The sequence below is a fragment of the Cinclus cinclus genome, unplaced genomic scaffold, assembly GCF_963662255.1.
Source record: "Cinclus cinclus unplaced genomic scaffold, bCinCin1.1 SCAFFOLD_51, whole genome shotgun sequence".
Classification (NCBI taxonomy): Eukaryota; Metazoa; Chordata; class Aves; order Passeriformes; family Cinclidae; genus Cinclus; species Cinclus cinclus.
The window spans coordinates 446,977-460,944 of NW_026912196.1; positions in this window are offsets into that span (position 1 = coordinate 446,977).

Here is a 13,968-nt window from a genome sequence, read left to right on the forward strand (position 1 = left end):
GCAGGGCGTTGCGGGCGAGCTTAATGTGTAGCCGCAGTTGTTCTAGGCGAGATTGTAGCCGAGAAGCTTTCCGTCTCCATTCACGAGACAAGAAAAGCAGAACGCAATGGTCTAGAGGGTTGAGAAGAAAAGTGCTCGTAGCGAGCTCGTTGCGGCAGAAGCGAAAGCCAGGAGCAGCGTGCTCGCTGCGAGAAGTAGACGGCGCTTCGCCTCCTTGGGAAGGAAATGGCGTCTGGGCACGAACGGCAGCCAGCGAAGCTTCAGAACAGCAGGCTGTTCTGCTCAGCGTACGAGCCTGAAGTGAGTGGCAAGGGCTAAGGGGACAGTCCCAAGGCATCTAGCTTTCCTGCTAGCAATGCCATTTCTACCCTGCTGTGGAAAACATTGTCCTCTGCCCTTCTGCTCCGAGAGGCAGAGAGCACCTCGGCAGACGCAGTGCAGAGGGAAAGGACACAGTATCCGAGGGAGCGTGACGCCGCTTAGGCGGGCAAAGCAGAAAGGTGCCGCCCGGCACTGGCTTTGACTCCCTGAGCTTCCTTGCTAGGACAGCAGCTGCCGAAAGCTGGCAACTAGGCTGCCAGAGTGCAGAATGTCGGCGGTCTGGCACGCCTGCTTGCCGAAAGCCAGGATCAGCGAGACAGCGTGCTAGGCTCTGTTTCACAGCACCTTGGAGAACACGCCCTTGAAGAATGCCGTCTCTGTTCCGCAAAAGCTCTGCCACAGTGAAGGTGGAAGAAGCAGCACGTGGCCACGGGCAGAGCTGGTCAACAGCTGCGCCTAACTTTCCCAAGCTGCGAGAGCATTCTCAGCCGAGTTCTGCTTTGACAGAGCTATTGCTGAACTTTTGCAGTCCCGGAGGCTGCTGAAACCAAGGCTGTGTTCTGCCTCTTCATTCTTGCCTTCCTGTGCTCCAGCGAGAAGTGAAGCTCTGGCACGGCATTCAGCTTTGCCGCCTCTCTGCACGGAAAGCACTAGACAGAACTAGTGTGCTTCGTGCATGCTCTCTCCTCGCTTTTATGGTCACTGCTCTGCTTTTTGCTTGGCAGCGTTCCAAGGGTCCACGGCATACCTCTTGCACAGCGAGAGGTGGCCGGCGAGGAATACTTGCTGGCTTAAGTCGTTCCATGCTCCAGGCATTCATCAGAGCAACACCATGGGGGAAAAGAGGGGGGAACATTGCAGGACAAATTTCTATGCTGGAACAGGATTGTCTGCGAGACAGCTCTCCGCAGCGCTAGTATTTGGCCAGGCTGAAATCAGCGCCACGGGAAGCCAATCTGACAAGCGGAGTGCAACGAGCGCGGCGATATGGGGCCACTTGGCAGGTGGCCGAAGAAAGACGGCTGCCCCGCGAATGGGGTGCCAGAAGGCAAGTTTCAGCAGGGCGTTGCGGGCGAGCTTAATGTGTAGCCGCAGTTGTTCTAGGCGAGATTGTAGCCGAGAAGCTTTCCGTCTCCATTCACGAGACAAGAAAAGCAGAACGCAATGGTCTAGAGGGTTGAGAAGAAAAGTGCTCGTAGCGAGCTCGTTGCGGCAGAAGCGAAAGCCAGGAGCAGCGTGCTCGCTGCGAGAAGTAGACGGCGCTTCGCCTCCTTGGGAAGGAAATGGCGTCTGGGCACGAACGGCAGCCAGCGAAGCTTCAGAACAGCAGGCTGTTCTGCTCAGCGTACGAGCCTGAAGTGAGTGGCAAGGGCTAAGGGGACAGTCCCAAGGCATCTAGCTTTCCTGCTAGCAATGCCATTTCTACCCTGCTGTGGAAAACATTGTCCTCTGCCCTTCTGCTCCGAGAGGCAGAGAGCACCTCGGCAGACGCAGTGCAGAGGGAAAGGACACAGTATCCGAGGGAGCGTGACGCCGCTTAGGCGGGCAAAGCAGAAAGGTGCCGCCCGGCACTGGCTTTGACTCCCTGAGCTTCCTTGCTAGGACAGCAGCTGCCGAAAGCTGGCAACTAGGCTGCCAGAGTGCAGAATGTCGGCGGTCTGGCACGCCTGCTTGCCGAAAGCCAGGATCAGCGAGACAGCGTGCTAGGCTCTGTTTCACAGCACCTTGGAGAACACGCCCTTGAAGAATGCCGTCTCTGTTCCGCAAAAGCTCTGCCACAGTGAAGGTGGAAGAAGCAGCCTGTGGCCACGGGCAGAGCTGGTCAACAGCTGCGCCTAACTTTGCCAAGCTGCGAGAGCATTCTCAGCCGAGTTCTGCTTTGACAGAGCTATTGCTGAACTTTTGCAGTCCCGGAGGCTGCTGAAACCAAGGCTGTGTTCTGCCTCTTCATTCTTGCCTTCCTGTGCTCCAGCGAGAAGTGAAGCTCTGGCACGGCATTCAGCTTTGCCGCCTCTCTGCACGGAAAGCACTAGACAGAACTAGTGCGCTTCGTGCATGCTCTCTCCTCGCTTTTATGGTCACTGCTCTGCTTTTTGCTTGGCAGCGTTCCAAGGGTCCACGGCATACCTCTCGCACAGCGAGAGGTGGCCGGCGAGGAATACTTGCTGGCTTAAGTCGTTCCATGCTCAAGGCATTCATCAGAGCAACACCATGGGGGAAAAGAGGGGGGAACATTGCAGGACAAATTTCTATGCTGGAACAGGATTGTCTGCGAGACAGCTCTCCGCAGCGCTAGTATTTGGCCAGGCTGAAATCAGCGCCACGGGAAGCCAATCTGACAAGCGGAGTGCAACGAGCGCGGCGATATGGGGCCACTTGGCAGGTGGCCGCAGAAAGACGGCTGCCCCGCGAATGGGGTGCCAGAAGGCAAGTTTCAGCAGGGCGTTGCGGGCGAGCTTAATGTGTAGCCGCAGTTGTTCTAGGCGAGATTGTAGCCGAGAAGCTTTCCGTCTCCATTCACGAGACAAGAAAAGCAGAACGCAATGGTCTAGAGGGTTGAGAAGAAAAGTGCTCGTAGCGAGCTCGTTGCGGCAGAAGCGAAAGCCAGGAGCAGCGTGCTCGCTGCGAGAAGTAGACGGCGCTTCGCCTCCTTGGGAAGGAAATGGCGTCTGGGCACGAACGGCAGCCAGCGAAGCTTCAGAACAGCAGGCTGTTCTGCTCAGCGTACGAGCCTGAAGTGAGTGGCAAGGGCTAAGGGGACAGTCCCAAGGCATCTAGCTTTCCTGCTTGCAATGCCATTTCTACCCTGCTGTGGAAAACATTGTCCTCTGCCCTTCTGCTCCGAGAGGCAGAGAGCACCTCGGCAGACGCAGTGCAGAGGGAAAGGACACAGTATCCGAGGGAGCGTGACGCCGCTTAGGCGGGCAAAGCAGAAAGGTGCCGCCCGGCACTGGCTTTGACTCCCTGAGCTTCCTTGCTAGGACAGCAGCTGCCGAAAGCTGGCAACTAGGCTGCCAGAGTGCAGAATGTCGGCGGTCTGGCACGCCTGCTTGCCGAAAGCCAGGATCAGCGAGACAGCGTGCTAGGCTCTGTTTCACAGCACCTTGGAGAACACGCCCTTGAAGAATGCCGTCTCTGTTCCGCAAAAGCTCTGCCACAGTGAAGGTGGAAGAAGCAGCCTGTGGCCACGGGCAGAGCTGGTCAACAGCTGCGCCTAACTTTGCCAAGCTGCGAGAGCATTCTCATCCGAGTTCTGCTTTGACAGAGCTATTGCTGAACTTTTGCAGTCCCGGAGGCTGCTGAAACCAAGGCTGTGTTCTGCCTCTTCATTCTTGCCTTCCTGTGCTCCAGCGAGAAGTGAAGCTCTGGCACGGCATTCAGCTTTGCCGCCTCTCTGCACGGAAAGCACTAGACAGAACTAGTGTGCTTCGTGCATGCTCTCTCCTCGCTTTTATGGTCACTGCTCTGCTTTTTGCTTGGCAGCGTTCCAAGGGTCCACGGCATACCTCTTGCACAGCGAGAGGTGGCCGGCGAGGAATACTTGCTGGCTTAAGTCGTTCCATGCTCCAGGCATTCATCAGAGCAACACCATGGGGGAAAAGAGGGGGGAACATTGCAGGACAAATTTCTATGCTGGAACAGGATTGTCTGCGAGACAGCTCTCCGCAGCGCTAGTATTTGGCCAGGCTGAAATCAGCGCCACGGGAAGCCAATCTGACAAGCGGAGTGCAACGAGCGCGGCGATATGGGGCCACTTGGCAGGTGGCCGAAGAAAGACGGCTGCCCCGCGAATGGGGTGCCAGAAGGCAAGTTTCAGCAGGGCGTTGCGGGCGAGCTTAATGTGTAGCCGCAGTTGTTCTAGGCGAGATTGTAGCCGAGAAGCTTTCCGTCTCCATTCACGAGACAAGAAAAGCAGAACGCAATGGTCTAGAGGGTTGAGAAGAAAAGTGCTCGTAGCGAGCTCGTTGCGGCAGAAGCGAAAGCCAGGAGCAGCGTGCTCGCTGCGAGAAGTAGACGGCGCTTCGCCTCCTTGGGAAGGAAATCGCGTCTGGGCACGAAGGGCAGCCAGCGAAGCTTCAGAACAGCAGGCTGTTCTGCTCAGCGTACGAGCCTGAAGTGAGTGGCAAGGGCTAAGGGGACAGTCCCAAGGCATCTAGCTTTCCTGCTAGCAATGCCATTTCTACCCTGCTGTGGAAAACATTGTCCTCTGCCCTTCTGCTCCGAGAGGCAGAGAGCACCTCGGCAGACGCAGTGCAGAGGGAAAGGACACAGTATCCGAGGGAGCGTGACGCCGCTTAGGCGGGCAAAGCAGAAAGGTGCCGCCCGGCACTGGCTTTGACTCCCTGAGCTTCCTTGCTAGGACAGCAGCTGCCGAAAGCTGGCAACTAGGCTGCCAGAGTGCAGAATGTCGGCGGTCTGGCACGCCTGCTTGCCGAAAGCCAGGATCAGCGAGACAGCGTGCTAGGCTCTGTTTCACAGCACCTTGGAGAACACGCCCTTGAAGAATGCCGTCTCTGTTCCGCAAAAGCTCTGCCACAGTGAAGGTGGAAGAAGCAGCCTGTGGCCACGGGCAGAGCTGGTCAACAGCTGCGCCTAACTTTCCCAAGCTGCGAGAGCATTCTCAGCCGAGTTCTGCTTTGACAGAGCTATTGCTGAACTTTTGCAGTCCCGGAGGCTGCTGAAACCAAGGCTGTGTTCTGCCTCTTCATTCTTGCCTTCCTGTGCTCCAGCGAGAAGTGAAGCTCTGGCACGGCATTCAGCTTTGCCGCCTCTCTGCACGGAAAGCACTAGACAGAACTAGTGTGCTTCGTGCATGCTCTCTCCTCGCTTTTATGGTCACTGCTCTGCTTTTTGCTTGGCAGCGTTCCAAGGGTCCACGGCATACCTCTTGCACAGCGAGAGGTGGCCGGCAGAGGAATACTTGCTGGCTTAAGTCGTTCCATGCTCCAGGCATTCATCAGAGCAACACCATGGGGGAAAAGAGGGGGGAACATTGCAGGACAATTTCTATGCTGGAACAGGATTGTCTGCGAGACAGCTCTCCGCAGCGCTAGTATTTGGCCAGGCTGAAATCAGCGCCACGGGGAAGCCAATCTGACAAGCGGAGTGCAACGAGCGCGGCGATATGGGGCCACTTGGCAGGTGGCCGAAGAAAGACGGCTGCCCCGCGAATGGGGTGCCAGAAGGCAAGTTTCAGCATGGCGTTGCGGGCGAGCTTAATGTGTAGCCGCAGTTGTTCTAGGCGAGATTGTAGCCGAGAAGCTTTCCGTCTCCATTCACGAGACAAGAAAAGCAGAACGCAATGGTCTAGAGGGTTGAGAAGAAAGTGCTCGTAGCGAGCTCGTTGCGGCAGAAGCGAAAGCCAGGAGCAGCGTGCTCGCTGCGAGAAGTAGACGGCGCTTCGCCTCCTTGGGAAGGAAATGGCGTCTGGGCACGAACGGCAGCCAGCGAAGCTTCAGAACAGCAGGCTGTTCTGCTCAGCGTACGAGCCTGAAGTGAGTGGCAAGGGCTAAGGGGACAGTCCCAAGGCATCTAGCTTTCCTGCTAGCAATGCCATTTCTACCCTTGCTGTGGAAAACATTGTCCTCTGCCCTTCTGCTCCGAGAGGCAGAGAGCACCTCGGCAGACGCAGTGCAGAGGGAAAGGACACAGTATCCGAGGGAGCGTGGACGCCGCTTAGGCGGGCAAAGCAGAAAGGTGCCGCCCGGCACTGGCTTTGACTCCCTGAGCTTCCTTGCTAGGACAGCAGCTGCCGAAAGCTGGCAACTAGGCTGCCAGAGTGCAGAATGTCGGCGGTCTGGCACGCCTGCTTGCCGAAAGCCAGGATCAGCGAGACAGCGTGCTAGGCTCTGTTTCACAGCACCTTGGAGAACACGCCCTTGAAGAATGCCGTCTCTGTTCCGCAAAAGCTCTGCCACAGTGAAGGTGGAAGAAGCAGCCTGTGGCCACGGGCAGAGCTGGTCAACAGCTGCGCCTAACTTTGCCAAGCTGCGAGAGCATTCTCAGCCGAGTTCTGCTTTGACAGAGCTATTGCTGAACTTTTGCAGTCCCGGAGGCTGCTGAAACCAAGGCTGTGTTCTGCCTCTTCATTCTTGCCTTCCTGTGCTCCAGCGAGAAGTGAAGCTCTGGCACGGCATTCAGCTTTGCCGCCTCTCTGCACGGAAAGCACTAGACAGAACTAGTGCGCTTCGTGCATGCTCTCTCCTCGCTTTTATGGTCACTGCTCTGCTTTTTGCTTGGCAGCGTTCCAAGGGTCCACGGCATACCTCTCGCACAGCGAGAGGTGGCCGCGAGGAATACTTGCTGGCTTAAGTCGTTCCATGCTCAAGGCATTCATCAGAGCAACACCATGGGGGAAAGAGGGGGGAACATTGCAGGACAAATTTCTATGCTGGAACAGGATTGTCTGCGAGACAGCTCTCCGCAGCGCTAGTATTTGGCCAGGCTGAAATCAGCGCCACGGGAAGCCAATCTGACAAGCGGAGTGCAACGAGCGCGGCGATATGGGGCCACTTGGCAGGTGGCCGCAGAAAGACGGCTGCCCCGCGAATGGGGTGCCAGAAGGCAAGTTTCAGCAGGGCGTTGCGGGCGAGCTTAATGTGTAGCCGCAGTTGTTCTAGGCGAGATTGTAGGCGAGAAGCTTTCCGTCTCCATTCACGAGACAAGAAAAGCAGAAACGCAATGGTCTAGAGGGTTGAGAAGAAAAGTGCTCGTAGCGAGCTCGTTGCGGCAGAAGCGAAAGCCAGGAGCAGCGTGCTCGCTGCGAGAAGTAGACGGCGCTTCGCCTCCTTGGAAGGAAATGGCGTCTGGGCACGAACGGCAGCCAGCGAAGCTTCAGAACAGCAGGCTGTTCTGCTCAGCGTACGAGCCTGAAGTGAGTGGCAAGGGCTAAGGGGACAGTCCCAAGGCATCTAGCTTTCCTGCTTGCAATGCCATTTCTACCCTGCTGTGGAAAACATTGTCCTCTGCCCTTCTGCTCCGAGAGGCAGAGAGCACCTCGGCAGACGCAGTGCAGAGGGAAAGGACACAGTATCCGAGGGAGCGTGACGCCGCTTAGGCGGGCAAAGCAGAAAGGTGCCGCCGGCACTGGCTTTGACTCCCTGAGCTTCCTTGCTAGGACAGCAGCTGCCGAAAGCTGGCAACTAGGCTGCCAGAGTGCAGAATGTCGGCGGTCTGGCACGCCTGCTTGCCGAAAGCCAGGATCAGCGAGACAGCGTGCTAGGCTCTGTTTCACAGCACCTTGGAGAACACGCCCTTGAAGAATGCCGTCTCTGTTCCGCAAAAGCTCTGCCACAGTGAAGGTGGAAGAAGCAGCCTGTGGCCACGGGCAGAGCTGGTCAACAGCTGCGCCTAACTTTGCCAAGCTGCGAGAGCATTCTCAGCCGAGTTCTGCTTTGACAGAGCTATTGCTGAACTTTTGCAGTCCCGGAGGCTGCTGAAACCAAGGCTGTGTTCTGCCTCTTCATTCTTGCCTTCCTGTGCTCCAGCGAGAAGTGAAGCTCTGGCACGGCATTCAGCTTTGCCGCCTCTCTGCACGGAAAGCACTAGACAGAACTAGTGTGCTTCGTGCATGCTCTCTCCTCGCTTTTATGGTCACTGCTCTGCTTTTTGCTTGGCAGCGTTCCAAGGGTCCACGGCATACCTCTTGCACAGCGAGAGGTGGCCGGCGAGGAATACTTGCTGGCTTAAGTCGTTCCATGCTCCAGGCATTCATCAGAGCAACACCATGGGGGAAAAGAGGGGGGAACATTGCAGGACAAATTTCTATGCTGGAACAGGATTGTCTGCGAGACAGCTCTCCGCAGCGCTAGTATTTGGCCAGGTTGAAATCAGCGCCACGGGAAGCCAATCTGACAAGCGGAGTGCAACGAGCGCGGCGATATGGGGCCACTTGGCAGGTGGCCGAAGAAAGACGGCTGCCCCGCGAATGGGGTGCCAGAAGGCAAGTTTCAGCAGGGCGTTGCGGGCGAGCTTAATGTGTAGCCGCAGTTGTTCTAGGCGAGATTGTAGCCGAGAAGCTTTCCGTCTCCATTCACGAGACAAGAAAAGCAGAACGCAATGGTCTAGAGGGTTGAGAAGAAAAGTGCTCGTAGCGAGCTCGTTGCGGCAGAAGCGAAAGCCAGGAGCAGCGTGCTCGCTGCGAGAAGTAGACGGCGCTTCGCCTCCTTGGGAAGGAAATGGCGTCTGGGCACGAACGGCAGCCAGCGAAGCTTCAGAACAGCAGGCTGTTCTGCTCAGCGTACGAGCCTGAAGTGAGTGGCAAGGGCTAAGGGGACAGTCCCAAGGCATCTAGCTTTCCTGCTAGCAATGCCATTTCTACCCTGCTGTGGAAAACATTGTCCTCTGCCCTTCTGCTCCGAGAGGCAGAGAGCACCTCGGCAGACGCAGTGCAGAGGGAAAGGACACAGTATCCGAGGGAGCGTGACGCCGCTTAGGCGGGCAAAGCAGAAAGGTGCCGCCCGGCACTGGCTTTGACTCCCTGAGCTTCCTTGCTAGGACAGCAGCTGCCGAAAGCTGGCAACTAGGCTGCCAGAGTGCAGAATGTCGGCGGTCTGGCACGCCTGCTTGCCGAAAGCCAGGATCAGCGAGACAGCGTGCTAGGCTCTGTTTCACAGCACCTTGGAGAACACGCCCTTGAAGAATGCCGTCTCTGTTCCGCAAAAGCTCTGCCACAGTGAAGGTGGAAGAAGCAGCCTGTGGCCACGGGCAGAGCTGGTCAACAGCTGCGCCTAACTTTCCCAAGCTGCGAGAGCATTCTCAGCCGAGTTCTGCTTTGACAGAGCTATTGCTGAACTTTTGCAGTCCCGGAGGCTGCTGAAACCAAGGCTGTGTTCTGCCTCTTCATTCTTGCCTTCCTGTGCTCCAGCGAGAAGTGAAGCTCTGGCACGGCATTCAGCTTTGCCGCCTCTCTGCACGGAAAGCACTAGACAGAACTAGTGTGCTTCGTGCATGCTCTCTCCTCGCTTTTATGGTCACTGCTCTGCTTTTTGCTTGGCAGCGTTCCAAGGGTCCACGGCATACCTCTTGCACAGCGAGAGGTGGCCGGCGAGGAATACTTGCTGGCTTAAGTCGTTCCATGCTCCAGGCATTCATCAGAGCAACACCATGGGGGAAAAGAGGGGGGAACATTGCAGGACAAATTTCTATGCTGGAACAGGATTGTCTGCGAGACAGCTCTCCGCAGCGCTAGTATTTGGCCAGGTTGAAATCAGCGCCACGGGAAGCCAATCTGACAAGCGGAGTGCAACGAGCGCGGCGATATGGGGCCACTTGGCAGGTGGCCGAAGAAAGACGGCTGCCCCGCGAATGGGGTGCCAGAAGGCAAGTTTCAGCAGGGCGTTGCGGGCGAGCTTAATGTGTAGCCGCAGTTGTTCTAGGCGAGATTGTAGCCGAGAAGCTTTCCGTCTCCATTCACGAGACAAGAAAAGCAGAACGCAATGGTCTAGAGGGTTGAGAAGAAAAGTGCTCGTAGCGAGCTCGTTGCGGCAGAAGCGAAAGCCAGGAGCAGCGTGCTCGCTGCGAGAAGTAGACGGCGCTTCGCCTCCTTGGGAAGGAAATGGCGTCTGGGCACGAACGGCAGCCAGCGAAGCTTCAGAACAGCAGGCTGTTCTGCTCAGCGTACGAGCCTGAAGTGAGTGGCAAGGGCTAAGGGGACAGTCCCAAGGCATCTAGCTTTCCTGCTAGCAATGCCATTTCTACCCTGCTGTGGAAAACATTGTCCTCTGCCCTTCTGCTCCGAGAGGCAGAGAGCACCTCGGCAGACGCAGTGCAGAGGGAAAGGACACAGTATCCGAGGGAGCGTGACGCCGCTTAGGCGGGCAAAGCAGAAAGGTGCCGCCCGGCACTGGCTTTGACTCCCTGAGCTTCCTTGCTAGGACAGCAGCTGCCGAAAGCTGGCAACTAGGCTGCCAGAGTGCAGAATGTCGGCGGTCTGGCACGCCTGCTTGCCGAAAGCCAGGATCAGCGAGACAGCGTGCTAGGCTCTGTTTCACAGCACCTTGGAGAACACGCCCTTGAAGAATGCCGTCTCTGTTCCGCAAAAGCTCTGCCACAGTGAAGGTGGAAGAAGCAGCCTGTGGCCACGGGCAGAGCTGGTCAACAGCTGCGCCTAACTTTGCCAAGCTGCGAGAGCATTCTCAGCCGAGTTCTGCTTTGACAGAGCTATTGCTGAACTTTTGCAGTCCCGGAGGCTGCTGAAACCAAGGCTGTGTTCTGCCTCTTCATTCTTGCCTTCCTGTGCTCCAGCGAGAAGTGAAGCTCTGGCACGGCATTCAGCTTTGCCGCCTCTCTGCACGGAAAGCACTAGACAGAACTAGTGTGCTTCGTGCATGCTCTCTCCTCGCTTTTATGGTCACTGCTCTGCTTTTTGCTTGGCAGCGTTCCAAGGGTCCACGGCATACCTCTCGCACAGCGAGAGGTGGCCGGCGAGGAATACTTGCTGGCTTAAGTCGTTCCATGCTCCAGGCATTCATCAGAGCAACACCATGGGGGAAAAGAGGGGGGAACATTGCAGGACAAATTTCTATGCTGGAACAGGATTGTCTGCGAGACAGCTCTCCGCAGCGCTAGTATTTGGCCAGGCTGAAATCAGCGCCACGGGAAGCCAATCTGACAAGCGGAGTGCAACGAGCGCGGCGATATGGGGCCACTTGGCAGGTGGCCGAAGAAAGACGGCTGCCCCGCGAATGGGGTGCCAGAAGGCAAGTTTCAGCAGGGCGTTGCGGGCGAGCTTAATGTGTAGCCGCAGTTGTTCTAGGCGAGATTGTAGGCGAGAAGCTTTCCGTCTCCATTCACGAGACAAGAAAAGCAGAACGCAATGGTCTAGAGGGTTGAGAAGAAAAGTGCTCGTAGCGAGCTCGTTGCGGCAGAAGCGAAAGCCAGGAGCAGCGTGCTCGCTGCGAGAAGTAGACGGCGCTTCGCCTCCTTGGGAAGGAAATGGCGTCTGGGCACGAACGGCAGCCAGCGAAGCTTCAGAACAGCAGGCTGTTCTGCTCAGCGTACGAGCCTGAAGTGAGTGGCAAGGGCTAAGGGGACAGTCCCAAGGCATCTAGCTTTCCTGCTAGCAATGCCATTTCTACCCTGCTGTGGAAAACATTGTCCTCTGCCCTTCTGCTCCGAGAGGCAGAGAGCACCTCGGCAGACGCAGTGCAGAGGGAAAGGACACAGTATCCGAGGGAGCGTGACGCCGCTTAGGCGGGCAAAGCAGAAAGGTGCCGCCCGGCACTGGCTTTGACTCCCTGAGCTTCCTTGCTAGGACAGCAGCTGCCGAAAGCTGGCAACTAGGCTGCCAGAGTGCAGAATGTCGGCGGTCTGGCACGCCTGCTTGCCGAAAGCCAGGATCAGCGAGACAGCGTGCTAGGCTCTGTTTCACAGCACCTTGGAGAACACGCCCTTGAAGAATGCCGTCTCTGTTCCGCAAAAGCTCTGCCACAGTGAAGGTGGAAGAAGCAGCCTGTGGCCACGGGCAGAGCTGGTCAACAGCTGCGCCTAACTTTCCCAAGCTGCGAGAGCATTCTCAGCCGAGTTCTGCTTTGACAGAGCTATTGCTGAACTTTTGCAGTCCCGGAGGCTGCTGAAACCAAGGCTGTGTTCTGCCTCTTCATTCTTGCCTTCCTGTGCTCCAGCGAGAAGTGAAGCTCTGGCACGGCATTCAGCTTTGCCGCCTCTCTGCACGGAAAGCACTAGACAGAACTAGTGTGCTTCGTGCATGCTCTCTCCTCGCTTTTATGGTCACTGCTCTGCTTTTTGCTTGGCAGCGTTCCAAGGGTCCACGGCATACCTCTTGCACAGCGAGAGGTGGCCGGCGAGGAATACTTGCTGGCTTAAGTCGTTCCATGCTCCAGGCATTCATCAGAGCAACACCATGGGGGAAAAGAGGGGGGAACATTGCAGGACAAATTTCTATGCTGGAACAGGATTGTCTGCGAGACAGCTCTCCGCAGCGCTAGTATTTGGCCAGGCTGAAATCAGCGCCACGGGAAGCCAATCTGACAAGCGGAGTGCAACGAGCGCGGCGATATGGGGCCACTTGGCAGGTGGCCGAAGAAAGACGGCTGCCCCGCGAATGGGGTGCCAGAAGGCAAGTTTCAGCAGGGCGTTGCGGGCGAGCTTAATGTGTAGCCGCAGTTGTTCTAGGCGAGATTGTAGGCGAGAAGCTTTCCGTCTCCATTCACGAGACAAGAAAAGCAGAACGCAATGGTCTAGAGGGTTGAGAAGAAAAGTGCTCGTAGCGAGCTCGTTGCGGCAGAAGCGAAAGCCAGGAGCAGCGTGCTCGCTGCGAGAAGTAGACGGCGCTTCGCCTCCTTGGGAAGGAAATGGCGTCTGGGCACGAACGGCAGCCAGCGAAGCTTCAGAACAGCAGGCTGTTCTGCTCAGCGTACGAGCCTGAAGTGAGTGGCAAGGGCTAAGGGGACAGTCCCAAGGCATCTAGCTTTCCTGCTAGCAATGCCATTTCTACCCTGCTGTGGAAAACATTGTCCTCTGCCCTTCTGCTCCGAGAGGCAGAGAGCACCTCGGCAGACGCAGTGCAGAGGGAAAGGACACAGTATCCGAGGGAGCGTGACGCCGCTTAGGCGGGCAAAGCAGAAAGGTGCCGCCCGGCAACTGGCTTTGACTCCCTGAGCTTCCTTGCTAGGACAGCAGCTGCCGAAAGCTGGCAACTAGGCTGCCAGAGTGCAGAATGTCGGCGGTCTGGCACGCCTGCTTGCCGAAAGCCAGGATCAGCGAGACAGCGTGCTAGGCTCTGTTTCACAGCACCTTGGAGAACACGCCCTTGAAGAATGCCGTCTCTGTTCCGCAAAAGCTCTGCCACAGTGAAGGTGGAAGAAGCAGCCTGTGGCCACGGGCAGAGCTGGTCAACAGCTGCGCCTAACTTCCCAAGCTGCGAGAGCATTCTCAGCCGAGTTCTGCTTTGACAGAGCTATTGCTGAACTTTTGCAGTCCCGGAGGCTGCTGAAACCAAGGCTGTGTTCTGCCTCTTCATTCTTGCCTTCCTGTGCTCCAGCGAGAAGTGAAGCTCTGGCACGGCATTCAGCTTTGCCGCCTCTCTGCACGGAAAGCACTAGACAGAACTAGTGTGCTTCGTGCATGCTCTCTCCTCGCTTTTATGGTCACTGCTCTGCTTTTTGCTTGGCAGCGTTCCAAGGGTCCACGGCATACCTCTTGCACAGCGAGAGGTGGCCGGCGAGGAATACTTGCTGGCTTAAGTCGTTCCATGCTCCAGGCATTCATCAGAGCAACACCATGGGGGAAAAGAGGGGGAACATTGCAGGACAAATTTCTATGCTGGAACAGGATTGTCTGCGAGACAGCTCTCCGCAGCGCTAGTATTTGGCCAGGCTGAAATCAGCGCCACGGGAAGCCAATCTGACAAGCGGAGTGCAACGAGCGCGGCGATATGGGGCCACTTGGCAGGTGGCCGAAGAAAGACGGCTGCCCCGCGAATGGGGTGCCAGAAGGCAAGTTTCAGCAGGGCGTTGCGGGCGAGCTTAATGTGTAGCCGCAGTTGTTCTAGGCGAGATTGTAGCCGAGAAGCTTTCCGTCTCCATTCACGAGACAAGAAAAGCAGAACGCAATGGTCTAGAGGGTTGAGAAGAAAAGTGCTCGTAGCGAGCTCGTTGCGGCAGAAGCGAAAGCCAGGAGCAGCGT